This window comes from Cololabis saira, chromosome 19, assembly GCF_033807715.1.
Source record: "Cololabis saira isolate AMF1-May2022 chromosome 19, fColSai1.1, whole genome shotgun sequence".
NCBI classification, from domain to species: Eukaryota; Metazoa; Chordata; class Actinopteri; order Beloniformes; family Belonidae; genus Cololabis; species Cololabis saira.
This window is the reverse complement of record NC_084605.1, coordinates 14,540,245-14,566,725: the sequence shown is the minus strand read 5'-3', so window position 1 is coordinate 14,566,725 and position 26,481 is coordinate 14,540,245. Positions and strand designations below refer to the sequence as shown.

The following is a 26,481-nucleotide window of genomic DNA, read 5'->3' as shown; positions in this document are numbered from 1 at the left end:
TTGATAAAAAAAAAACAAAAAAAAACTTTGATAGATCACACAACACAATGCAGTCCGAGCTTGGTCACCTGACCACCTATCCCCGTTAGGGGTGGGTATTGGGAAGGACCTCACGATACGATACACATCACGATACTTGAGCCACGATACGATACACATTGCGATATCCCGATTATGCGATATCCCGATTATTATATTCTACATAGTTCACCGAAAAATTTTAAAATGCATTACACATCTTAAAATCCAAGTTGTATATATGTACATCAGATGATAGTGATGGATCTTAAAATCAGAGTTGCACGTTCATCAGATTATAGTGACAATTCATGGGACAAACTGAGTCAAAACAATGTTAAAGTTACAACTTATTTGTATATGTTTTTCATATTATTTACATCATATGAAATTAACATTAAATTTAGTATGAGGTTGCTTTAATTATGTGGCAAATGATAATAAACACAAGAAAGATGGGTACTAAAACCAAGGACAGGCACAGTGATCAGTCAGTATAGATATAAATCCATAAATAAATAAACCTCTGTCCATTATTTTTCATTTTTTAAGGACAGGCAATTGTGTTATATAAAAAATAAATTATAAAATGAAATAAAACGTGAAATAAAACCTGAGCTCAGTGCAGGGCCCTCCCAGGGTTGGTAGAGAGTGGCAATGCCCAGGACTGTCACTTAGGTAGGAGCACTGGGTGATATAATGGGAAAAAGATCTGGGATAAAAAATATATAAAAAAAAAAAAATTAGAAAAATGTAAAAAAAAAAAAAAATCGATATTCAAATTTTGAATATCGATATTGAATCGGCTGGAAAAGTATCGCGATATATTGCCATATCGATATTTTTGCCCACCCCTAATCCCCGTTGATGAGGGAGCCTCATCAGCACCCAGGACCGGTTGGAAGACCTGTCTGGGAGCTCTCTGAACACCAGGACCAAGACCTGCACACTCCAGCCTCCACTCCGGGGTGGACCAGGTCACCAGCAGAGAGGACTGTAAAATACCCCCCAACCAGAAACCCTGCTGCTCAAAGCCAGGAATGTGGCCACAGCACCCTCCCACCCAGACCAGTTCCACACCTTCTCTGCCCGGAAGGGAGGGGCAACAAGGACCCCTCTCCTCACAGCCAGGTTCAGTAGCTTAAACAGTAGCTAGGCAGCGGGGCGACGGGATTCCAGGTCGGGCCCCAAGTCAGGCACCAGGACCACATCTCTCTACACTACCCGCATCCAAGCATCCCAGGTAAGAACAGGAACACGTTTAAGAGAAAACAAGTATAACGTGTAGAAAAGCTTGCCCCCCCCCCCCGACCGCAGCAGTAATAACACATCCCATCTGTAATGTCTGCTCAAACACTCACCAGTGATTGGATTCACATTTCGGAGGGTAATTTGGGTCATTTCCTTCAGTGTCAGAAATAACACATTTCCCAGAAGTGGGAAGTGTGCACTTAAGGCCGACATACAATGGCTGATGGTGACAGGACTTTGCCTTTAATTGCATTAATGATCATTTGATGTTATTAGGCCCTGGCGTGGAGTGGAGAGCTGCCGATGACAGGCCCAAGCCGCCCTGCTCTCACGACACAAGGACAGATTTAATTTCATCCATTCAAATCATGAACTTTTACAGACATTAGAACCACAACAGATTGAAAGAGAAGCACGACTCATAACGTCATAGATAAGCAACTAAATAAGAGACAGCCTCTGTTTTTGATGAAGCATTATGTCAACACATAAGACTGAAAGGTACTACCAAAAAAATATATATTAATAACAATGATAATAATAACTAGAAAATTTCATGAAATTTTGATATGGGCATGCCCTACCGCCCATTTGACCCCTCTTGCTGCTTTGGTTTGGGGCTGTAGTGGTTGTGTTTGGGGTGGTTCTATGTCAGTTTGAGGTGTTTACGCTTGTATTGCATTCATTCCTGTGCTCCCAATAGTTAAAAATGGGGCGCGCTTTTTGGCGTCTAGCGCCCCCCACGGTGACACTTTTGACTGGAAAAAGTAATGCCCATCGAGGCAACATGGAGACGCATCTAACGATGTATGCCATGCATCGGTGCACGTTGCGGTTCAGGCTACATGATAGACAATGACAATGGATAGGTTTTTTTTTCACCGTGGTAAAAAATCCCATCCGAATGAATGGGGCCATTTGGCATGGATTTTAACATAAAATTTCCTTAAATCCCAGCTTCATGAAATTTGAATATGTTGACGGCCACAGCGTGCCGAGTCGGGGAACATTTGTACGATGTCTCTACGATAATCTGTCGCCTAGCAACAAGCGTCCAAAGTCAAATGGAAATTAAAAAAAAAAATGAAAGGTCAATATTGCAAAAATTTTAATAATTGGCATAATGAGCTTGTACGGTCCGTTAGTGCCAATCGGGCCGAGTGTTTGAAAGTTTGAACGATGTCTCTACGGTAAAGTTCGACCGAGCAATAAGCGTCTGAATTTTTGCCTTTTTTTTTGCTTTATGGCATCTAGCGTTGCCACGGTAACACTTTTGACTGAGAAAAGTAATGCCCATCGAGGCACGATGGAGACGCATCCAACGATATATGCCATGCATGAGTGCACATTCCGGTTCGGGCAGCATTAACAGATTGTTTATTCACATGGTCCCCCATACAAATGCATAGGTTTTTGTTGCCATGGTAACAAGCCCCATAGGATAGAATGGGACAATTTGGCTTTAATATCTCAAAAGCTGTAAACGACAGCGTAATGAGACCTTAGTATGTTGTAGTCCACATGAAGCTGAGTCTTTTAACGTTGGAACCAAGTCTCTGCGATACCGCGTTGCCGCGCAACAAGCATCCGAAGTTTCTGTAGCATCAAAATGAACAATGTGGAATATCTCAAAAACCGTAATAGCAAGCATGACGAGACTAAAATATGTTGCAGTACAAAGCGTCCCGGGTTGGTCAATGTTGTAATGATGTCTGTACGATAAACCGTTGCCTAGCAACAAGCGTCCAAAATAAAAGTGATTTTTTTTTTAAATTGAAAGTTAAATATCGCAAAAACCGTAATAACTAGCATGATGAAGTTGTATGGTCCTTTAAAGACTATCGGGCCGAGTGTTTCAAAGTTTGAACGATGTCTCTACGATAAAGTTCGGCCGAGCAATAAGCGCGGGAATTTTTGCCTTTTTTTTTGCTTTTTGGCAACTAGCGTTGCCACGGTAACCCCTATTACGGAGAAAAGTAATGCCCATCGAATCACGATGGAGACGCATCCAACGATGTATGCCATGCATGGGTGCACGTTGCGGTTCGGGCCGTATTAACGGACGAAAAAAAGTGCGGAATAAGAATAATAAGAAAAGGGAAACCTTTTCTGTATACCAATATATCGCCTTCATTTTCATGTTTTTCCTCATTTTTTTGGGCGTGTTTTAGTTTTTGGGGATTTTTTTTTTCCACATCCGAGCGGGGTCATGCTGTACACCCGCTGGTGTGACGTGGGACTTTTGCGACTTTAGCTTGTTAGCAAAATGCTAGCAACATTGCCCTTTGGGCCATTCTGGACGATTGCAATATGGGCATGCCATTACTTGGCATGCCCATAATAATAATAATAATAATAATAATAAGTTACAAAAATAATAATAATTATAATTATAATAATTATTATTATTATTATTATTATTATTATTATTATAATTATAATAATAACAATAATAATAATTATTATTATAATAATTATTATAATTATTATTAACAATAATAATAATAATTATTATTATTAACAATAATAATAATAATTATTATTATTATTATTAACAATGACAGCAACTCTGAGTGTGACTTAAACTATTTTTAATTGTATATCCAATTAAAAAATCCATTGTAATCCAAACCTGAAAACCAGCTAGTTAGGTTCAAACTACATTCACTGAAAGCCCACCGAGCTACGCTGCAACCAGCAGCTCACGTCTGTCTCGTTCTGCTTTGAGCCTCAAAGGAAATAAAGCTTTTCTTTTTATCTACTGCGTTCATCAGAGCTGCTTCGTGAACAAAACGTGCACATTCTTCACAAAACAGCCTCGGAAACCCCTCTCAGACACACGGCGGAGAAACGGACCCCTGCGCCAGCCGAGGACGGGGAACATTGGAAGGAAGCGGGCCGGGATGGATCTTGCTACCAGAGGACCAATGTCTCGTTACAGGGGAAGTGGACGGAAACATGTGGCACACAGGCAGCTCAAATAAGCAAGTGCAGTTTAGAAAGGAGCCCAAAGGAAACAATGGCAGCCTGTGATGACCAATGTTGTGAGCGACTGCACTGGATCACCCCAGTTAATTATTATAATCAACCCTGGCAACTGTGCAGTGGAGGGATGAAATGTGATCACTTGAAAAACATAGCGCTGCGCTCCTGTAACCACTACAAACCCTCCGTCCCTGCGTTGGTGGGGGCGGCGCTGTCCAACCCAATTGTTGTCACTCGCCCACTGCACCAAAAATGGCTTAAAGTTCACTGTCTGTCCGAGTTTGGAGACAAGTCTGGGTTCTGACGGCAATAACGCTAAGAAAAGCCCCGAGTGAAAGGTTGAAACGAGTGGGTGCATGAGAAACATACAGGCCATGAAAGCCATTCAGATCACTCAGCTGAACTCTTGCCTTCTAGAAACCGTTTTGAAAGTGCAATCCCAACTGCTAAACACGATAATAAATTAGGGTCTGGCTCGCATTAGAGAGGAATTTTCTGGACGGCGGCTCCGCCTGCTCCTGAAGGTTCTGTCAAGCCACGGTTCATAAAAAAGGGTCCCAAAGTTTAAAAAAATTATGTGAGGCGAGTGTGGCAGATGTTCTTTCATCACTAAAGGAAAAAACGACACACGTATCAATGCAGCTACGGTAAGTTGCTGAGTAAAGGAACAGAACCGAGCCGGGGCTCACAGAACCAGGTTTTAATAAGAGCTGCTCTGGTCCAGCGCCGGCGGCCGGCAGACACCTGATGCGTCACGCTGTTTTCAATTTCACTTTAGCCGTTGACATGAACGGCTCTCGCGCTGCGGCGCAGGGCAGAGGCCATCCCGGCCGCCGTTCCCTCGGCTGTCCCTTCTGCCGTCCCACCCGCCATCCTAGCGGCCGTCCCTTCGGCCGTCCCTTCGGCCGTCCCTTCGGCCGTCCCTTCGGCCGTCCCTTCGGCCGTCCCAGACGCCGTCCCAGACGCCGTCCCAGACGCCGTCCCAGACGCCGTCCCAGACGCCGTCCCAAACGCCGTCCCTTCAGCCTAGGGCTGGGCGATTTTGGACAAAAATAAAATCCCGATTGTTTTTCTCTGAAAACCCGATTTTCGATTTCAATTTCGATTTTTTTTGGTAAAACTACAAAAGACAATGGAATAAATTGTTTCAAATATTTTATCTTTATTTTTAAAGAAAAATAGCAAACAAATTTCCCTATTGGGAATGAAGTGCAATTGAAAGATACTGTAAGAATTAAGTAAAGTGACAACATTTACAATTTTCTTGACCAAACAAAGATGACTAGTCGAGCTCTGTCTGTAATGCAGACAGCTGCAAAAAAGGAAAATCGATTTTCCGATTTTCCTTTTTTTAACATCGATTGTGATTAATAAATCCGATTTAGATTTAAAATCGATTAATCGCACAGCCCTACTTCAGCCATCCCCTCTGCCGTCCCCTCGGCCGTCCCTTCTGCCGTCCCACCCGCCATCCCCTCGGCTGTCCCCTCGGCCGTCCCCTCGGCCGTCCCCTCGGCCGTCCCCTCGGCCGTCCCCTCGGCCGTCCCCTCGGCCGTCCCCTCGCCGTCCCTTCGGCCGTCCTTTCTGCCGTTCCTCAGCAGCAGGTGAGATTTACGAGGCGCTAAGAACGCTTGCCTGCACCTCGGTGATGCGGGCTCGATCCCACCTCTTCGTCTGGTGGACGCACCTGCGCATTCCCGAGTGCCCAGCTGCCCCAGCACACACAGCCCCCCCCCCCCCCCCCAGCTGCTGACGCACACACGTGCACGTCCACCCCTGGACCTGGACGTGTGAGCTGACTCCAGCTCTGCAGCTTCCTGGGGTTGAACACACCTTCTAAAGTGTCCCGCCGACCTTGTCTCCCCAGTAAATCTGCCCTCCCTCAGACGCACCCTGGCCTTCGTCTCGGCGGCGGGCCAAGCGCCGCGCAGGGGGCGTGACTACGACGGGAGGGACCCACTTGAAGGTGCCTTGAAAGGTCACTGCAGCAGCCGGGGGGAAGGAGGTTTTACAGCTTTTACAGGTGTCATCAATCAGAGGCTCCTCCTGCTGCTCCTGACAGGGCTTGGGGTGCACTCTCTCTTTCAGCTGCACAGGTATCTTACAGCTTTAATAGGCCAGTAAACACATTGTATACAGTCACAGATCCAGTTCTTTCAATGCCATGTCGTCATCAAGAATCTTCAATTCAATGCAGTTTTATTTATATAGCGTCTATTACAACAGAAGTTGTCACTAGGATCTTTCCAGAGACCAAGAACATGACCCCCGAGCAGTTGTTCATAAACATAAACAATGGCAGGTAAAAACTCCCCTAGTGGGAGAAAAACCTTAAGCCAAACAGTGGCCCAATGAAAAAAAACATCTTGGGATCAACAACGCACCATTTTCCCATGTATTTATTAAAAGCTAAACCGAGCTGAAGCAGTAACTCCATCGCTTCTACTTGCTTCTGTGCAGTCATGTGATATGTGTGGAAGTTCGTTCATCCCTGTGACCAGTAGGGATGGGCGGTATGGACTAAAAAATGTATCACGATCATTTCTGGCAATTATCCCGATAACGATAAAAATGACGATAAAGAAATACCAATTCAACTCCACCTTTGTAACTATAAATCCATCACCACATTCAGTCTTTGGAGCCCCCAAAACACTGCTCTAAAAGATACTAAATGCTACTAAACTACACCAATTAAATTGAATTAATAAAAACCAATTAAATTAGCACCTGTACTGCAAAACTGGAATGACTCGCCATGTTTGTTACACAAACGCGTATCAACGGGAATTTATCTTTCTTTCTTTCTTTCTTTCTTTCTTTCTTTCTTTCTTTCTTTCTTTCTTTCTTTCTTTCTTTCTTTCTTTCTTTCTTTCTTTCTTTCTTTCTTTCTTTCTTTCTTTCTTTCTTTCTTTCTTTCTTTCTTTCTTTCTTTCTTTCTTTCTTTCAGGCTCATATCCTTCCCTCCTTCCTTCCTTCCTTCCTTCCTTCCTTCCTTCCTTCCTTCCTTCCTTCCTTCCTTCCTTCCTTCCTTCCTTCCTTCCTTCCTTCCTTCCTTCCTTCCTTCCTTCCTTCCTTCCTTCCTTCCTTCCTTCCTTCCTTCCTTCCTTCCTTCCTTCCTTCCTTCCTTCCTTCCTTCCTTCCTTCCTTCACGTACGTTGTGCGCGGATTTAACGCAGAACCATAAATCAACTTTACACAAAAACGTCAACGGGAATTTATCGTTTTTACCGTGAGATGACAAATTCAAATACGGTTTATCGTGAACGGTAAAATATCACCCATTCCTAGTGACCAGGGGTTAGACTGGGCCTGACACAGGTGTTTCATCATCTGCATCTCCTTTATAGACTCGTAGATGCTCAGAATGAAAGCTGTCAGTGCAGCAGGAGACCTACGGCTTTGGCTCCTCTCAAACCCAGAACCGAACCTCTCTGTCTTCGCTGGGTGCAGGGGTCAACAGCCTGGATGCCAACTTTTTACAACAGAATGGTGACCAATTACCATACAGGCGAGTAATTACAACAGCACCACTGACTCCTTTACCACCTCTCCCCTCAGTGCACGGTGCAAACCCTGCCGCAATGATCCTCACTACAAAACAACAGATCTAACACAAGTAGGAATACATCATTCTGCATGTGAATAATATGCCCAAATCCTGTCCTCCTGAAATCAACATCTGCCAGAGAAGCAGGACACGAGGCTTCTGCACAGCAGCTTCGTAGTTTGGATCCAATATTGTTTCACGTTCAAAAGTAAGAGCGTGTGTCATGTCGCGTGTCAATGATATCTACTGCATTAATGTATCACAGACTGAATCCGTCGGAACAAGTTTTCCATTTTAGGACAAAAATCTCAGACCAACTTGGCAGCATGGAGCGGTTTAAGACATGAGACACATGAAGGGTCAGAAATCGGGGCTCTCCTTTTTATTGTTTGCTTCTAATGGCGCTTTTCCACTAGTACCTATTCAGCCCGACTCGACTCGCCTCCACTCGGTTTTGCGCTTTCCCACCAGGGGTCTAACGTACCGAGTAGATACTTTTTCTGTAACTATTCTGCCGAGGTTCTAAGCGGCTGAGTCGGGCTGAATCTGACATCATCACACTACAGGCCACCGATTGGTCGGGGGGTTGGGAGTCAGACGTCTGAGTCAGGAGGCGGAAATCAGTGAAAGAGAGACTGAAAGACGGCGGCTTCTTGTTCATTTTATTCGACCAGCAATGGCAGCAAAAGTCTGTTTGGTGATCCAACTCTGAGGTGCAGATGTTCATAAACCTGGTGGCTGAAGAGAGAATTAAAAAGGGATCTAGACGGGCGATAAGGAACGACCAGATCTACCAGGAGCATAATATTGCAAGCAGCATCTCGATCTCTGCAGGTCCTGATAGGAACCTGTGAAGAACATGACTACTCACACGGCTGATGGAGCATTTGTGGCTCTTAGCACCAGACAGGTCCAACCCAGCATTTCTGAAAGATGCAAGCAGCTCACAAAACTCATCCCCACTCTGCCTCGTACTGCAAAAGTCCCCAGCTAAGCGATTATGCAAGCGCACCACGGCTCAGCGTGCAAGCTCTCTGTGCGCGCTCAGTGCAAGGCCTATGCTCTGGGGTCACAGGTCGGCCAGACACCGACAGCGGCTCCTCTGGAGGCCGCTGCCGCTCCCTGTTAATAAAGCCGCTCATAAAAACATCTGGGCGTTATACTTTCAGCTTCTGTGCGTCATCTTCCTCCCGCGCGGCCGTAAAGCCGCAGAGACTTAGAACCGGATTAAGCCCCGGCGATGTGACCTCCCATCTACGCCAGCTGTGCCGAGAGAACATTCAAATGAATAAAACAACAGGTTGTGTCTCTTGAATGTGGGACTTTCACATATATTTGATGCCTAAAAACATGATCATATATCTAATTCCCTTCATGTACTCCAGCTGTTTCAGTAAAACTCAACAGCTCTGCATCTGCACGCTCTTCCCTGTTTACTTCTGCTGCAGTCACTTCTGAGAAAACAAGCGCGTTGAACCGTCCTGCCGCCTCTCCTCCCAAACAAAAGCAGATCAAAGAATACTGACACACTCCACCACAAATAAATACCAGGTTAACGGTACGAGGCGAGTCAACAGGAGATGTACGGCATACAGTAGATGCACTTTTTTGCTTTTTATTTATTTTTTTCCCAGTTAGCGCAACACCAAGGCAATGCAAGGCAAGTATATTTGTATAGCACAATTCAACAGGTATATAACAGGTTTGAACAAGGTAATTCAAAGTGCTTTACATCAACATTACACACACAATTAAACAGTAAATAACAAATAAAATGAAATAAAATGATAAGAAAAGAAAAATAATAGAAAGCACAAGTTATTAAAAAGTAAGGGCAGTAGAGTACAGCAGGTACACATCTCATTCCTTAAAATGGCAAGAATTACGTTTCTATACGGTCAAAACAAACAAAGACCGGGACAAATACAGTATTACAAAAGTAATCTGTAACAATTCGTACGGTGAATTAAACCAATTTGACAATTCTATGCCACAATGCCTGTTTCCAGATCTTATTTCACACAACTGACGAGAATTACGTTTCTATACGGTCAAAACGTACAAAGACCGGGTCAAATACAGTATTCAAAAGTAATCTGTGCCGATTCGTGCGGTGAATCAAACCAATTTGACAATTCTACGTCACAATGCCTGCATTCAGGGCTTATCCATAACTTTGCGCGGTTTTCAAAAATCATAAGTAGGAGTATGCTTAAATAACAAATAAAATGAAATAAAATGATAAGAGGTAAAATAATAAAAAGCACAAGTTGTTAAAAAATAAGGGCAGGAAGAACGTTTTACAGTAAAGCCAAAGTAACTCAAAGAGGAACAAAAACGCCAGCGTTTCAAGTCGAACACATGCAATCTAACACTTTAAACACCATCACCCTAGTGAGAGAACGAAGCTGCAAACAAAGCTGCTAGGTAGTAGCATCTTTCACTGTCTGGTTGAAGTAAGCAGAGAGTCAGGTTTAATACGGGCCTCTGATTTCCAGTATTGATGCTGTGTGTAATCGTATGACTGGATCCAGCAACAGTATAGACATCAATACCCCAGATAGCCTCCAAGAACTGAACAAATCTCAGCTCAAAGAGCTAATCTTTGACTTTTCAAGCATCAACAGGCCGAACACAGTTCAAACAATTAAAATCTACACCCGCTGATGTTTTTAGTGTATCTGAGAGCAGCTGAATCACTCGTAAACATCACTTTAAAGATACCTGGAAGCAAAGAGCGCTGCCAGCTGAGCGAGGCCAACGTTGTCATCCCCTGCTCATGCTCTATTAGCTCCATTTTTGGCTCTTTAGCGGCTCCATACTCCACTAAGTGTCTGACCTTTTCAAACGTTTTACTTTACTTGTTATAAGTAAATCAAAGTGAGGCAGCAGCATTTTTGACAGCGAGGAGACATGTCCACGCTTTGCTCAGAGGAGATGGCACCTTCGCCAGCAGCGTGGCAACGTTGGAGTGCATGTGTGTGGACGAGCCTCTGCAGCAGATCGCTGTTTGGCTGTGAGATAATGAATAGCTACACAGCTACACAAACAACACAGACAACAGGCGGCTCACTGAGGCGCTATTGTGTAAACATACATGATTAGCGTGCGTTTATGACGGTAAACGCACAAGACGTCAGGCCAACATAACCTACCAGTCATGCTGCACGCATGTCTGTGAGCGGTAATGACTCCCCCGGGCCTCCAGCGCTGTGTCGTCTGCCTCGTCTCCGTCCTGGAAGACATGAGAAGAGGACTGTTAATGCGGCTGAAGCGCTGAGATTTATTTATTTATAGTTTTATTTGGATCCCCATTAGCTACAGCAAAACTGCAGCTATTCTTCCCTGGGTCCGACACATAATACACAGTATATCACAACAAAAAATGAAAAGCAAACCTAAAAAAGAAAGGAAAAACAGAAAATAAAGAAAAAATAAAAAGTCATTCGGTTTAACATTTAGATATAAATAAAAACAATACATATTCATACATTTTATAACATCAACAAATTCAAACAATGTTATTAGTTCTCATAGTTTGCACCAATAACCATTTTTAATAAATATTCATATAAATACATATACATGTACACATACTCATATACTATCTACATTATTTATTTATTTAATAATATGTTATTATATATATATATATATATATATATATATATATATATATATATATATATATACCGTATATATATATATATATATATATATATATATATATATATATATATATATATATATATATATATATATTCAAGAGATGTTTCTTTACTAACAATTTGAATTATTTTATGTTAATAGTTTGCTTAAAGTGTTTGGGAAATGGGTTCCATGCAGACATAGCTCTGTACGTCACCGTTCTTTTACCATAGTTTGGTAAAAGAGATGGATGTCCGAGCGGAGAAAATAGAGGGATTCTGCACATCGGGAACAACAGCACATTCCTGTCATCTTCCAAAGTTCCCTCTCATCCCTCAAGCTTGCTCTTCCTTCATCCTGGCACTTTGTCATCTGCCTTCACCGTCTCTCCACCTGTCACCACTTTTAGTTTTCATCTGTTTCTCATTTCCCTCCTTTGTGCCATCTTTTTAAGGTCTTATCCCAGGACGCACAGGCATGAAAGCCCAACATTTGTCTTTCAGCTGGTGCCACAGCTGCACCGTGATGGCTGCAGAAACTACCATGACTGGTTTTTTAACGCCATCGCCCCGTTACCATGACGGACCAATGCCAAATACACATAAAAAGTGAGAAAAAAGATGAATTTTTGAAGCCGTAACAGACCAGCACCGATGATGGAAACAGCACACACAGGTCTAGGTCCTGTGCTGCGCGTGGAGGTGATCAACGAAGACGTCCACGTTTCAATGAGTTTCTATCCATCATTTTATCATCATGGACTTGCACCACATAGTTTATTCTCATCTATCACTATTTACATTGGGAGCGAGAGGATGCCTTAATCTTCATCGTCCAATAAAGATTTGCAACAAACTGTAAAAGTTAAAGATGCTGAGACAACTAATCAGTCCACCCCCCCTTCACGTCTCGTTATCTGCACGTTCGTAAAGGATTAGGTTTACACATGAAAGAAGGTTTACACAGAAGTACAAAAACATGCAGCTGTCAGTTAGGGATCTATCCGTTCCTGTTTTATTTTGAAAATCCCGTGTCCTTGTTAGGTGGTGGGTCGAGGCCGCGTATCTGCTTTAGTATTACAAAATAAAGGTCCCCACCAGACGGAGGACCCAGATTTTTAAAAGCTGTGAAGATTATTTTATTTTTAATCATATTCTGTTTGTTGCCACTCATATGATCTCAGTTTTGGTTCAAAATCATATTTTAAAAATAGATACATTTTCAGGCAAACGTTGCGGCCTACTATATCAGTCGAACCAATAGCACGCTAAGATACTGACGAAGGGATGCCTTTAACCTATCAGATTTAGCTACACTGAACACAGCTCAGCTAAATCAGCTTCACAGGAATAGGCTGATGGATACGACTGAGCACGTTTCTCGACCGCATCGGCAGCACCGCTCGACGTTTGAGGGTAAGTATTAATGTTATTGTAAAATAATAGTTATGCAACTTGTTTTTGATACATTTTGTTATAACGTATCACAACGTTTTGTTAGTGTAAAGATGGCGTTAGCTCTTACAGCTAGCGCTCGCTACTAGGTAGCATCACTCATCATGCGGGTGAAGTGAAGTCGAGGTTTGCCTGCATCTAACGTTTTTTCTCATTAGATAGTTGTCTTGAATTAATATAATACTAGATAATATAATAATATAACGTTTTTGAATGAAGACACACTGGATCATTTGTTTTATGAATGTCCTTTGTCTCATTGTTTCTGGACAGACATACACAATCGGATATCTCTTAAAATTAATAATGTTCCACCTTTTGAATTAAGCCATGTTATTTTCTTCATGGATGATTTGGAATTTTCTGTTTCTGATATTAATATAATTTTGTTACAGGGGTAACTACCATATTCATTGTGCCAAATGGAGAAATTGTAAACCCTCCTTCCGGGGTTTTATTAACGATTTTCAGTTTTTTTTCACATGTCTCAAAAGAGTAGAAAACAAAAATGCAAGTAAAATAGGTCTTGCTTGTTATTTGTTATTCTAATTGAATAATTCCTCTCCTTTTCTATGCTCCATTATGTGAATTTAAATGCTTAATTTATTGTTATTCATATGCACCTTTTAATTCTTTTAATTCTTAGAGCGCCTTGTTTTTGTTTTTTTGTGTTCCTAACAAGAATCCCCTTTTTTATTTTTATTTTCCTTTCTTTTCATATTGTATTTAAATTGATATTTGTCCATTATCCTCTTTGAGAGTTTGTATATTTTCAATAAATTTTTGTTTAATAAAAAAAAAAAAAGGTTATTGGTCGGGATCTGGTACCGGAACCGGCAAATTTCCAAGCACGCTATTGGATGATAACTACAAACACGTCATGCATGTCGGACCCCAAACATAGCCGCCCGCTATATTTGCCGGAAAAACTAACTTGGACAAAGTCACTGATGTACAAAAAAAAGGGCAAGAACTACGAGTGGCAACAATTTTTATTTCATTTGTTGAAAACTGTAGACGTTGTTGAAAAAAAAAAATGGGTCCTTGCTCAATGGGGATCGTTTAAATGCATGGAAACTCCCGTTGGCCCGCCGCCTATGTCTATTAGTTCTGTTTTGACTCCCCTTGTTCCCATCTGCCCTGATTGTTTGCACCTGTGTCTCGTCAGCGCTCGTGTGTGCCGCTTGTCTTGTCTTTCCCTTGCTCCCCGCTGGTCCGTACTGCTTTTTGCTGACTATTTATTGCCATGGTTACTGTTTTGTCTCTACTGTTTGCACCACGTTTATAGTGTGTTCCTGGTTCTGTCTAGTTTAGGCTTTGGTTTGAGTCTTTGTGGATTCCAGGTTATGCAGTGCTTTTTGTTAATAAAATATCTTATGTGTGGAAATCCTGCCACTGCAGTCTCCCACATTTGGGTCTTAGTGTACATCCCCAAGTCGTGAGAGCAATATCCAATACTGCTGTTGAACGTAGCTTTGGGCTTCGTCCCTCACAACAATGGCACTCTCATGGCATCGTGCCACACAATGATAACATAGCTCAAAGGGCTGCAGCACCAACCCTGGAGTGGTTCGTGAAGCATCCCGGAAGAGACACACTACTCTGCTAAAAACTCTGCTAAAAATACGCTTCATGGCTATTTTGGCGCTATTTTGATGCAGTGAACCACATCAATTTTCACAGAGTTGACAAGTTGACAGGAAGTAAATCATCAGAGTGGTATGGAGAATTCAGTGAATTTTCAAAATAAAACACAGTGACCAGGCACCAAGTGTTGCACGTACAACAAAACTCCAGGGTTTTAGAAGGGATTTGAGCCAAGATGTCAAAAAACGTTCATTTTATTTCTCACCGCTCATCCTTTCTTTATTTGTAAAAATACTGGAATAAAATAAAAGCGTAACCCCCTGTGCCTATTTATGCAGTGGTCCACCACAATGTCCGAAAATAATTTAAAAAGCAAGAGGAACAATCCCCAAACAATGCTGTTCAACTCAAACGGGAGGGAATACGAGCACGTTGTCCGGTCATCTTAGACCTGGGTCCCACCGGGATCGAAGTGTCACGGCCCAGATTCATTATGATTTTGCTCGGTTCTCAGTGAGTGCGTTTACATGGGAAGTTTAATTCCTCTTTAATTCAGAATTAAAATTAAATCCAATTTAAAATGAGTAAAAATTACCATGTAAACACCTTATTCCGAATGAAAATGGCCATTCCAATTAGACTTAATTCCGAAGTAAGTGGCTGGTTTATTCCGATTTTAAATCCAAATAGAATAATTCTGCGATCATGTATACACTCATTCCGCTTTAAATTAATTCTGGTCTTTCCGGTCGTTCCCCTTGCCCGTCTGCCGCGATGACGCTTATATCCCGCGCTGGGCTTGTTTTCCAAACAAAGTTTCAAGATGGCAGCACGCGGTAAACGGTGGTCAAGAGCAGAGACGATTTATTTAATAAATAGCTTGGAGGACCCGGAAATAAATAAAAGAACAGATGGCAGGAAACATACAAATTGTGAGCTTTTCAAAGTTGTAGCGGCTAAGCAGCTAAGTTTGTTTTTCTTGCGGTAGACGTTAACTTCCGCAGACGTAACTTCCGGTACGCCCCCCTATCCAATCAGAACCTTCCCAACCCCAGACCTTAAGCGGAATTGGATAAAGCCGGTCAAACGTGTTTTCCATGAAAACCTTAATTCGGAATTACTACTTCCATATAAAGTCGAAGGAAAATAGTTTAATTCGGAATTATTCAATTCAGAATAATTAATTCCGAATAAAAAAACATCATGTAAACGTGGCCAGTGTGTCTTCGGGTCCCACTGAATGCATTTCAGAACCGGAGAGCTTCTGGACCACGCAGAATCAGGTGGTTAACCGCTTGTTTAAAGACCTCGTCATTTCCTGGAAGTACTCATACATCATATATATCCCTCATATCGCAACCATTATCACAACCACTGTAAACGGAGGAAGAGAACAGGAGGAAGCATCAGTGTGTTCAGAGTATAAACTCCAGGAACTGCTGATCATCACTCAACATGTCCAGGGAGAGGCAGTTGGTAGATCGGCGGCTATAGAAGCAAGGTTTGGATTGGCATTGCAAAAGGAGATAATATATGTAATAATCCAAAATCTTTGTGATCATGCAAAGTCTATAATGTCAAATGTAATGAGCCTTTTGAACGTAAAGTCAATGGGGAGTCCACTCACGGCGCTTTATTTTGACAATCAACTAGATTCTCTGTGACTTCCGCTGTGTGTAAATAGACACATATCTACTGCGGCGGAGCACAACGTAAACCTGATGCACATCACTGGCCGAACAGACGGAGGTTTGAAGGATGTTTCCAAGCTGCTTCAGGGCCCTTCTGGCGGGACCACCCACGTCTGCGAGAACTGCCGCGACCCACAGCGACTGGCACCGTGCCAGTGGCACGGCAGAGGTAAATCACAGTTAAATACTCTCTGGGAGTCTTTTTGTGTTGAACATTGCATGTTTTTGGACGATTAATTCAAAAATGGCCAATTGTCAGCCAACCAATCAACAATTTAATCAGTTTCCCTCCAATATTAGTTTATTTTTGCTTTTGTATTTAAAAATAAAAAAAGATAAACCACTAAAACATCCCGCTGATTACTTTTTGTTGACATCTTCATGAAAAGAGACATGTTGCTGCTGCAGTTCACCGTGGGTTTAGTCCCTGTGGTTTGCAGGCTGCGTGGTACAAAATAACAGACTAACAAGAGAAAGTAGAAACGAGACAACAAATGAGAGAGTATTTGGAAATGTGTATGTAGGAGGAAATCTACAGACGTGACGTGACAACCGGAGAGAACTATCTGAACGTGAAGTGAAGGAAGCTGTTAAAGTCTTTACGATCCTTACAAACAGGAAACGCCAGAAGGAACGCATGTGTGCGTGTGTGTGTGTGTGTGTGTGTGTGTATATATACATATATGTATGTATACAGTATATGTGTACATACACACACACACACATATATATATATATATATATATATATATATATATATATATACATATACACACATATATTCTAACTACTAGATTCTCTATTTTGCCAAAAGGAACTGCCTCCTTGTTTTATCAATAAAGCGTTTCTCAATTTGAAATCAAAACAGAGAACTGGATGGACTTCCTCTGACGACGGTCCATCTGCTCAGGGAGATCAACTCCTGATGCTGAGATCAACGATGAAGTTTCACAGATTTCTTCAGGGGTAATTCAGAAAATATGCAACACATGGTGAAAGATTTTAATCCATACCGCCCACTCCTAATGCACCCTGGGAAACGTGTTCACATGGAGGAGAAGGACGAGTGTCTGTTGCACTCTGCGTGTGGTATGTGGGGGATTTCCCCCTCTGCTTAAGGAACCAATTTCCCTGCTCTGGAAAGGGAAAGGATGGCTGCGGATGGATGGATGAGTCGACGGATGGGGGTGCAGAAAAAAAGAAGAAGGGGAAAGTGAAAAACCTCTAAAGATGACTAACTCTGCTAACAGATGAGGCAGTGTGTCGTTCAGTGAGCTTACACAAAGGATTAGTGGGATCGCAGAAGCAGCAGAGCAACGGAGAGGGACTGTGCCCACAATGTGTACAGCTGCTGGAAAGGTGAGAGAATGTGGGTCAGATATGCAACACAGAAGACAGCAGATCACCCCGGGAAGACTGCTATCGACCATCACGCCTGTGCTGACACTGCACCACAGCAGCCAAGTCAAATGTATCCCCGCTAGGGATGGGCGGTATGGACTAAAAAAATGTATCACGATAATTTCTGGCATTTATCCCGATAACGATAAAAATGACGATAAAAAAAATACCAATTCAACTTCACCTTTGTAACTATAAATCTATCTTGCTCTCAGATCCGCCATGTTTGTTACACAAAAACGTCATCAATGGGAATTTATCCTTTTTTTTTTCTTTCTTTCTTTCTTTCTTTCTTTCTTTCTTTCTTTCTTTCTTTCTTTCTTTCTTTCTTTCTTTCTTTCTTTCTTTCTTTCTTTCTTTCTTTCTTTCTTTCTTTCTTTCTTTCTTTCTTTCCTCCTGCTCTCTCCTTCCTCCTTCCCTTCCTCTTTTCTCCCATCCTTCCTCCTTTCCTTGTTTTCTCCCTTCCTTCTCCCCTTTCTTTCCTTCCTTCCTTCCTTCCTTCTTTTTTCCCTCCCTTCCTTCTTTCCTTGTTTTCTCCCTCCCTTCCTTCCTTCCTTCCTTCCTTCCTTCCTTCCTTCCTTCCTTCCTTCCTTCCTTCCTTCCTTCCTTCCTTCCTTCCTTCCTTCCTTCCTTCCTTCCTTCTTTTTTCCCTTCCTTCCTTCTTTCCTCCTGCTCTCTCCTTCCTTCTTCCCTTCCTCTTTTCTCCCATCCTTCCTCCTTTCCTTGTTTTCTCCCTTGCTTCCCCCCCTTTCTTTCTTTCCTTCCTTCCTCCCTTCCTTCTTTTTTCCCTTCCTTCCTTCTTTCCTCCTGCTCTCTCCTTCCTTCTTCCCTTCCTTTTTTCTCCCATCCTTCCTCCTTTCCTTCCTTCCTTCCTTCCTTCCAAAAATCAGCTTTACACAAAAAACATCATCAACAGGAATTTATCGTTTTTTACCGCAAGATGATAAATTCTTACTGTGAGGAATTTTTTTGACGGTATATCGTGAACGGTAAAATATCACCCATTCCTAATCCCTGCAAGACCCTGAGTGGCAGAAGATGATCGACAGCATGAGATGAGGGCAGCAAGGGCAGGAAGGCACTACATTGAGTCAAGAGCTTGGGTGTCTCTCCGAGAGGACAACCTTAAAAGTGAGCTACTTCACTGCGCTCACAGCGAACGCTGCCGTCGCTACGGCCAGCCGTTCCCCAACCCGCCCATCTGAATGCTGCCTTTGTCGCAGTGCAAGTCCACTGGCACGTCTCTAATTAGCCAGAAGGCTCTTCCCTCGCAGGCCTGTGTGGGCAAGGAAAAGAAAAGCTAGAAAAGCTGTGCTAGATTACGAGGAAGGAGGAGGCTCAGAGTGAAGGGAAATGTCTAGAAAGAAAGAAAGAAAGAAAGAAAGAAAGAAAGAAAGAAAGAAAGAAAGAAAGAAAGAAAGAAAGAAAGAAAGAAAGAAAGAAAGAAAGAAAGAAAGAAAGAAAGAAAGAAAGAAAGAAAGAAAGAAAGAAAGTGAAGGAGCTGAATAATAGAATTCGTCAAATACGATTCTCTCCAGCAGGAGTTAACTGATAATAAGATGTCCCGAAAGGAGGGAAGGAAAAAAAAGCACGTCCACAGGGGAAGTGCTCATGCTGAGGTGGTTAACCAGCAAGGGTTTCAAAAACCCAATGCAAGTACCCTAGGAGGTATTCTTAACGACTCGTTGCAGAGTGGCGGAGTGGCTAACCAACAAAAATCTGAGTATAACTCCGTCTGTCAGCAGCAGGAGGCTGGTCCCTTGTTCAGCTTTAATCTGCCCGATACCCAGGCTTGGGTTTGGTCTCTGACCCCCCCAAGCATGACTAAATATTATGGTACAGATACCCCAACTGGTTGGACCATGTGGGGTGAAAGGAGACAACATTGTATTGGTGTTAGGGATGGGCGGTATGGACTAAAAAATGTATCACCATAATTTCTGGCATTTATCCCGTTAACGATAAGAATGACGATAAAAAAATACCAATTCAACTCCACCTTTGTAACTATAAATCTATCACCACATTCGGTCTTTCGGCCCCCAAATCACTGCTCTAAAAGAATACTGAATACTACTAAACGTCATCAATGGGAATTTATCCTTCTTTCTTTCTTTCTTTCTTTCTTTCTTTCTTTCTTTCTTTCTTTCTTTCTTTCTTTCTTTCTTTCTGGCTCATTTCTTTCTTTCTTTCTTTCTTTCTTTCTTTCTTTCTTTCTCAATTTATCGTTTTTCTTACCGCGGGGAATTTTTTTGGCGGTTTATCGTGAACGGTAAAATATCGCCCATTCCTAGTCCAGACTATTAACATAAAATTACCTCCAAATGAATGTCCTTCCTTCCTTCCTTCCTTCCTTCCTTCCTTCCTTCCTTCCTTCCTTCCTTCCTTCCTTCCTTCCTTCCTTCCTTCCTTCCTTCCTTCCTTCCTTCCTTCCTTCCTTCCTTCCTTCCTTCCTTCCTTCCTTCCTTCCTTCCTTCCTTCCTTCCTTCCGTCCGTCCGTCCGTCCGTCCGTCCGTCCGTCCGTCCGTCCGTCCCGTCCGTCCGTCCTTCCTTCCTTCCTTCCTTCCTTCCTTCCTTCCTTCCTTCCTTCCTTCCTTCCTTCCTTCCTTCCTTCCTTCCTTCCTTCCTTCCTTCCTTCCTTCCTTCCTTCCTTCCTTCCTTCCTTCCTTCCTTCCTTCCTTCCTTCCTTCCTTCCTTCCTTCCTTCCTTCCTTCCTTCCTTCCTTCCTTCCTTCCTTCCTTCCTTCCTTCCTTCCTTCCTTCCTTCCTTCCTTCCTTCCTTCCTTCCTTCTATAAATCAGCTTTACACAAAAACGTCATCAACGGGAATTTATCGTTTTTATTGCGAGATGACAAATTCTTACCATGGGGAATTTTTTTGACGGTTTATCGTGAACGGTAAAATATCGCCCAGTCCTAATTGGTGTGTTTGGCAGAGCTGAGTAAGGCGGCTGAGATGACGGGAAATGTGCTTTAACGACTCGTGCAAAGCTAAAACCCAACGTTTCTTTTAAGCTAACCGTCCCGGTTCCGCGCCGGGCCTAAAGACTGTAAAACATGCCGAGCGGCTGCGTGCTCCCTACAGTACATGTACAGGTTCGCTGGACTCGGGTGATGGGTGTCCTATGTCAAGATGGATTTCAGTGTGTTTTCAGTCATGTGCGCATGGCACTTGATCACATGATCGTGCTATATTTGCACTGACTGCGTGACATCAAAGCTGGTCCCGCTGCACTGCCAGACGCCGTAGGAAGAACGGACCACATTCGCAGACCTGACTGGATCCACGCAGCATGAGCTCAGGTGCACAAAGGACTGCAAGCCGCTTTCTTTTCTTCTGAATGTTGATCCCAACTGATTCGAAGCTTCAGAAGGATCCAAACGACAAACATGTGAACATTTGAGCCGGTTTCATGGGAGCGGATGCATAGAAAGCAACGTTACTGCAGTGCAGGTTGTAAACTTCCTGTTGAGTGAGCGACCGCATGTGCCACAAGTAAACAATATGAAGCTGGGAGGTTGTGCAGGTTCCCCAACGTGGAGATAAACAATAATAATAATGTCCGCAGAGCTGTCCTTCTTGGGTTAAAGTAGTTCACTCAAAGGGGATGTTTAATGAGTCCTGACTCATACCGGGCTGCAGCGGTGCAGGGACGTCCAAACAGGAATGCCTTGATAATAGTATTGTGTTGTAGCTGCTCGTCTGACGCCAGCCGTGCACGCCTCCAACACATGCTTACACTTTCACTCTGAAACCAGAAAATCCTGCCCTCTAAGTACAGTTTATGATGTTTTAAAAGGCTGATGGTAAGCTTTAATTAAGAAAAGAATGGGATGTTATTTCAGAGGTTGTTAGAGGGCTTAAGGAAAATTTGCACTCCTGTTCTTTAATCTTTTAATTAAAGAGAAAAATCTTGCATTAATACAAATTAAACTGCAAAGCTGCTCATTTTCAACAAAAGTGAGCTGGAACTCCAACGCTCTGCATTCCCAGCAGAGTCATTCCCTTACAAGCTACAAAAGCAACTTGTTGTTTTTGAAGGATTCCTCTGTTTCTCGGCGTCCCTGCAGGACGGCCGAGCCGAGGCACTGCCAACATGAGCCAGAGGAAGTCTCAAACAAAAGCACAAGTCTTCCTACTTCAGAAGACACTCCACCGAAAACATCTTGAGGGTAAATTCTGTCGGGGGGCCCCCCCCCCGAGTTCACCACTACACCCCGTCTCTAGTGGCAAACGCGAGGCTTTGAACTGCTGGCCGGGGCGGCTGAGGGGGAATTCACCCGCCTGTCACGGCCGTGAATGATGGTGGATGGAAAAGCTCAGATCCTGCCTGGCCTCAGGGAGCAGATCCTGTCGCAGGGCGCAGCGGGCCATGCGAGGCTAATCGCTGCAAGTGTTAAAGAACTCAAACACTGATGGGGAAAAGGCGTTTTCTTACTCAAAAAACCCTGCTTTTTTGACAAAAAGAAGAAAAGCAAAAATGAAATGCCATGCAGTTTTGTTTTTTTTCAGGGGGGGAGGGGGGGCATAATCGATTGTAAAACAGTTGTGGACTCATGTAATGTTTCCAGGAACACTTTGTTGTGGCAACATCATAGGTTGGAGTCGAAAACGTTAGAAATGATAAATGAAGTTTATAAAGCAGTGCTTTAAAAAAAATCACTATCCACTGATTGCCAGCCAGTTTTACACTGCCAGGACCGGCCCTCCTCACCATACAAACGTTTACCCCCCCTCATCATCAACAGGGTGCTTGTGTTTGAGCACATGAAGAGGCGGGGACTTGATTTCTTGGCGTTTTGTTGATGCTTTGTTTCAAATGTCCAGATATGACTTCATCCAGATATCCCATCCCCTGCCTTTAAGGTGTCTTGGAGAAGTCGGGATAAAGTAAAACACAATCTTGTGTTGTTAAAAATGTAAAAATATGTCTAACAAATGAAAAGCCAAAACACCAAATGCTAAAAAAGAGAAATAAAATGTTTATTATCACTCTCAAAAAATAGGAAGTAAATTCCTGTGATCATTGTTGCTGAAGCTTATTTTATCATGAACGGAGGATAATTCAAAACACCAAACACTGAAAACCGTAGTACTTTAAACAGAACTATAATCTTACACTGACCAACATGAAACCTGTGTAACGTGACCTGCATATACAGATCTGTATCTGTGCTGGCTTGAAGGGGGAAATGAGCAGAAAATATTGTATAAGCAGATGTGCACAACTTTAGAAAAAACCTGCAGATGGTGTAGACATTTAAGAAGACTGTGAAAGCAGCAGTTTTCCAAAAAGAATACTGTAAATTCTCAGAGTTTACAACCCAAAATAATGATACCTATTAAGTAAACTTTAAATGCTCCCAGCTGAAAGTAATCACTGAATGTACTCCAGATTAGACAACGCTTTTAATTAAAACCAGGAAGCCTCTACATGTTTTGGTGCGCATGGCATGTTGTACAGTAGAAATACAGTAAATTACGGCCTCTGTTTCCTCCCTGGATCTGTTTGGTAATTCTGCCCCACGATGTTTCTGAAAGCAGTTCTATCAGCATTCTGGGAGGTGATTGGTCCTTACAGCATCATTAGTTGCCAATACTTGCTGTTGAATCTCAATATAATACTAATATTAATATGTTGCATAACTACACAGTCATATAATTCATGCAACAGCTCAAAAAACAGTTTTAATAACACTAACCCAAATCAATATCGGAATCAAATCGGATCAAATCTTGATAATCGATTCTGAATCCTAGGGATCGGAATCAAATCGATTCCTGACATTTGAATCGATCCCCAGCCCTGGATAGTACACCTATGTAAACACACGGCCGCGCACTGCTCATTCCCCAACAGCCCCCCCCAAAACCTGGAGAGGAGGCTGCCACGGCAAAAACAGGTCTCATCGCTAGGAATGGGCGATATTTTACCGTTCACGATAAACCGTCAAAAAAATTCCCCACGGTAAGAATTTGTCATCATATGGTTCTGTGTTAAATCCACGCACAACGTATGTGAAGGAAGGAAGGAAGGAAGGAAGGAAGGAAGGAAGGAAGGAAGGAAGGAAGGAAGGAAGGAAGGAAGGAAGGAAGGAAGGAGAGAGCAGGAGGAAAGAAGGAAGGAAAAAAAGAAGGAAGGCAGGAAGGAAGGAAGGAAGGAAGGAAGGAAGGAAGGGAGAAAACAAGGAAAGGAGAAAGGAAGGGAGAAAAGAGGGAGGGAAGAAGGAAGGAAGGAAGGAAGGAAGGAAGGAAGGAAGGAAGGAAGGAAGGAAGGAAGGAAGGAAGGAAGGAAGGAAAGAAGGAAGGAAGGGAGAAAAGAGGAAGGGAAGAAGGAAGGAAGGAAGGAAGGAAGGAAGGAAGGAAGGAAGGAAGGAAGGAAGGAAGGAAGGAAGGAAGGAAGGAAGGAAGGAAGGAAGGAAGGGGGAGAAGGAAGGGAGAAAACAAGGAAAGGAGAAAGGAAGGGAGAAAAGAGGGAGGGAAGAAGGAAGGAAAGAAAGAAGGAAGGAAGGAAGGAAGGAAGGAAGGAAGGAAGGAAGGAAGGAAGGAAGGAAGGAAGGAAATGAGCCAGAAAGAAAGAAAGAAAGAAAGAAAGAAAGAAAGAAAGAAAGAAAGAGGTATTTTTTTTATCGTCATCGGGATAAATGCCAGAAATTATCGTGATACATTTTTTAGTCCATACCGCCCATCCCTACTCATCGCATGATGTCACGTGTGCCTCTGGGCTCAACAGCGGTGACGGGACCATCTGCAGCCGCATTGCTTGGAATCAAATCTTTCTTTTTTAAGTTTTGTTTTTCCATGGACACACAAACCCTCAAGTTCAGTAAATGTCCTTGAGGCCCTCGGGGTGCCCATCTATCCACATTGTGGATGGGGTGAGGGGGGTGAGGGTATCAGCTTGTTCACAATGTCACTCCGAGGGCGGCCCTTTTGTCCCTGCGAGAGGCCGAGTTCACCGTACGACGACTCATAAAATTCACAGGTGGATGGCAATCCAGAGAAAATATAAAAGGAAAGAAAAGACCGGCTACTCAGAAACGGAGGGACATACGGCCCTGCGGATCAGAGCCTGCACCATCTGACGGTTCAAGGAGACCCGGGGGGTGGGCAGGTCATAGCACACGGGGAGAAGACCATGCACCGAGGCCTGTCAGAATAAACATTTAATATTGGTCAGGCTGCATACAGCTCTGCCCCCACGCCGTCCTCTCTATCTGCACGCCCTGTGCATTTAAAGAGAAGGGGACATTAGTGGCGCTCTAGAAAACCTTGTCTGGGTGTGTGCATGAAGTGAAAGGATAAAGGCATCATGCAATTATGTTAAAAGGTTTCTCCTTTTAGTCTAAGGGGGGATGCCAGATGTAAAGAAAATATATTTTTGATACTATAAGTGCTGTGATGTTCCTTAAACTGAACACAGTGAGCCGGCGCCATCATGAACAGACATTAAACAATGTTAGCATTGCCCTTTTTTCACAAGATGATCATTTCCTGAATTAACAGTTTTGATGTGTTTTAGCCAAAATAGCCCATAAACACAGCCCAACGTCTCCCTGCTCAACCATACCGTCACAGATGTGTTCACAGCGGCTGGTTTTAGGGGACAAAGTCAGCCATCCGGCTCCACTGCATCTTCCTTCTAGCTGTGCCTTGCTTGAGACTCACGTTATTCTACTGTGGTGTTTCACTCATAACACGCACTAGCTACAACTAATGTAGCAAAAAGTGGAGTCGGGCGAAGAGAAATACGTGATATTTCTATTCTGAACCGGGTTTATGATGTTATACTTTAAAGGGGACCTATTATGAAAAACACGTTTTTTCTTGCTTTAACATATATAAAGTGGTCTCCCCTCACCCTGACAACTCAGATAAGGAGGAATGCAACTAAATTCTGCAGGGTCTGTTCACCCTGCCCAGAGGATCCTTCCAGTGTCATGTGACTTCTACGAGCCGTTCAGATTTGTGCATTTTCGTTACGTAAGCAAAATGCAAACCACGCCTCGGTCTCCTCCGCTGCTGAAACCACGCCCACAACCAACTCCGCCTGCCGGAGTGTCCGCCATTGTTCAGAAGCGGTGGCTGTTTCCACAGCGGGGACAGTAGAAATGAGGTTTTGCATCGACAATTACCCTTATAAAAGGAACAGTTCCAACAGCACGGACCCGGCAACTGCACACGAGTCAGCGGTAAGTGACGTTCATTTTTTATGTTATTTATATTTGTTTACAAGTATGATCTTTGCATGGGCTAAGTATTTATCTTAGCTCCGGTGTTACTCCGTGTTACGGAGCTCTATTAGTACCGTAATACATTTTTTTCTGTTTATGGTTTCAGATATTCCAAGCACCTGAAGCTGCTCAACGACACCTTCAGAAGAAATGCACGGTCCTTCCTTGAGCCAACAATAGTGCATAAATGTTATTTATATACAACTTATGTTATTTTATTTTTTTAACAATAAAGTTGCCATTTGTGAAAATTCAGTGTTGTGATTTCTTTACAGTTAACATGATTAATTTGTCTTGTGTAACATAAGAAATGAAATGAGGAATCGGAGTAAATAACTGTGGTGTACCTGTTTAGAATTCAATTAAATCTTCCTGTGTGAATTAGTGTGAAGACGAGGTGACTAAAGGCTGATTTATGGTTCTGGGTTACCCCAACGCAGAGCCTACGGCGTAGGGTACGCGTTGATTTAACGCAGAAGCGTAATTCAGGCTTTAAGATCCGTTTACAGCATGTAACTGAATGAGAGCGTCCGACTATCCCGTCGAGCTGCGTGACATCGGACGCTCTCTGTCCACACTGAAACTGTTAAACTCGCGGCCAGTTAGGACAGTCCAATACAAAAAAAAATAAAGCAATGGAATTTATTTTGTCACTGAAGTTC

At 43.0% G+C, this 26,481-nt stretch overlaps 1 protein-coding gene across 3 annotated transcripts in view; it reads right to left on the bottom strand.

Annotated features, from left to right (window-relative positions):
• LOC133419296 (thyroid hormone receptor alpha) overlaps positions 1-26,481 on the bottom strand; it is a 252,702-nt gene that overhangs the window by 147,950 nt on the left and 78,271 nt on the right. For all 3 annotated transcript variants that reach the window (XM_061708380.1, XM_061708381.1, XM_061708382.1), the window contains one exon: positions 10,960-11,039. The gene's annotated coding sequence lies outside the window, so the exon portion shown is untranslated. The remainder of the gene's footprint in view (positions 1-10,959; positions 11,040-26,481) is intronic.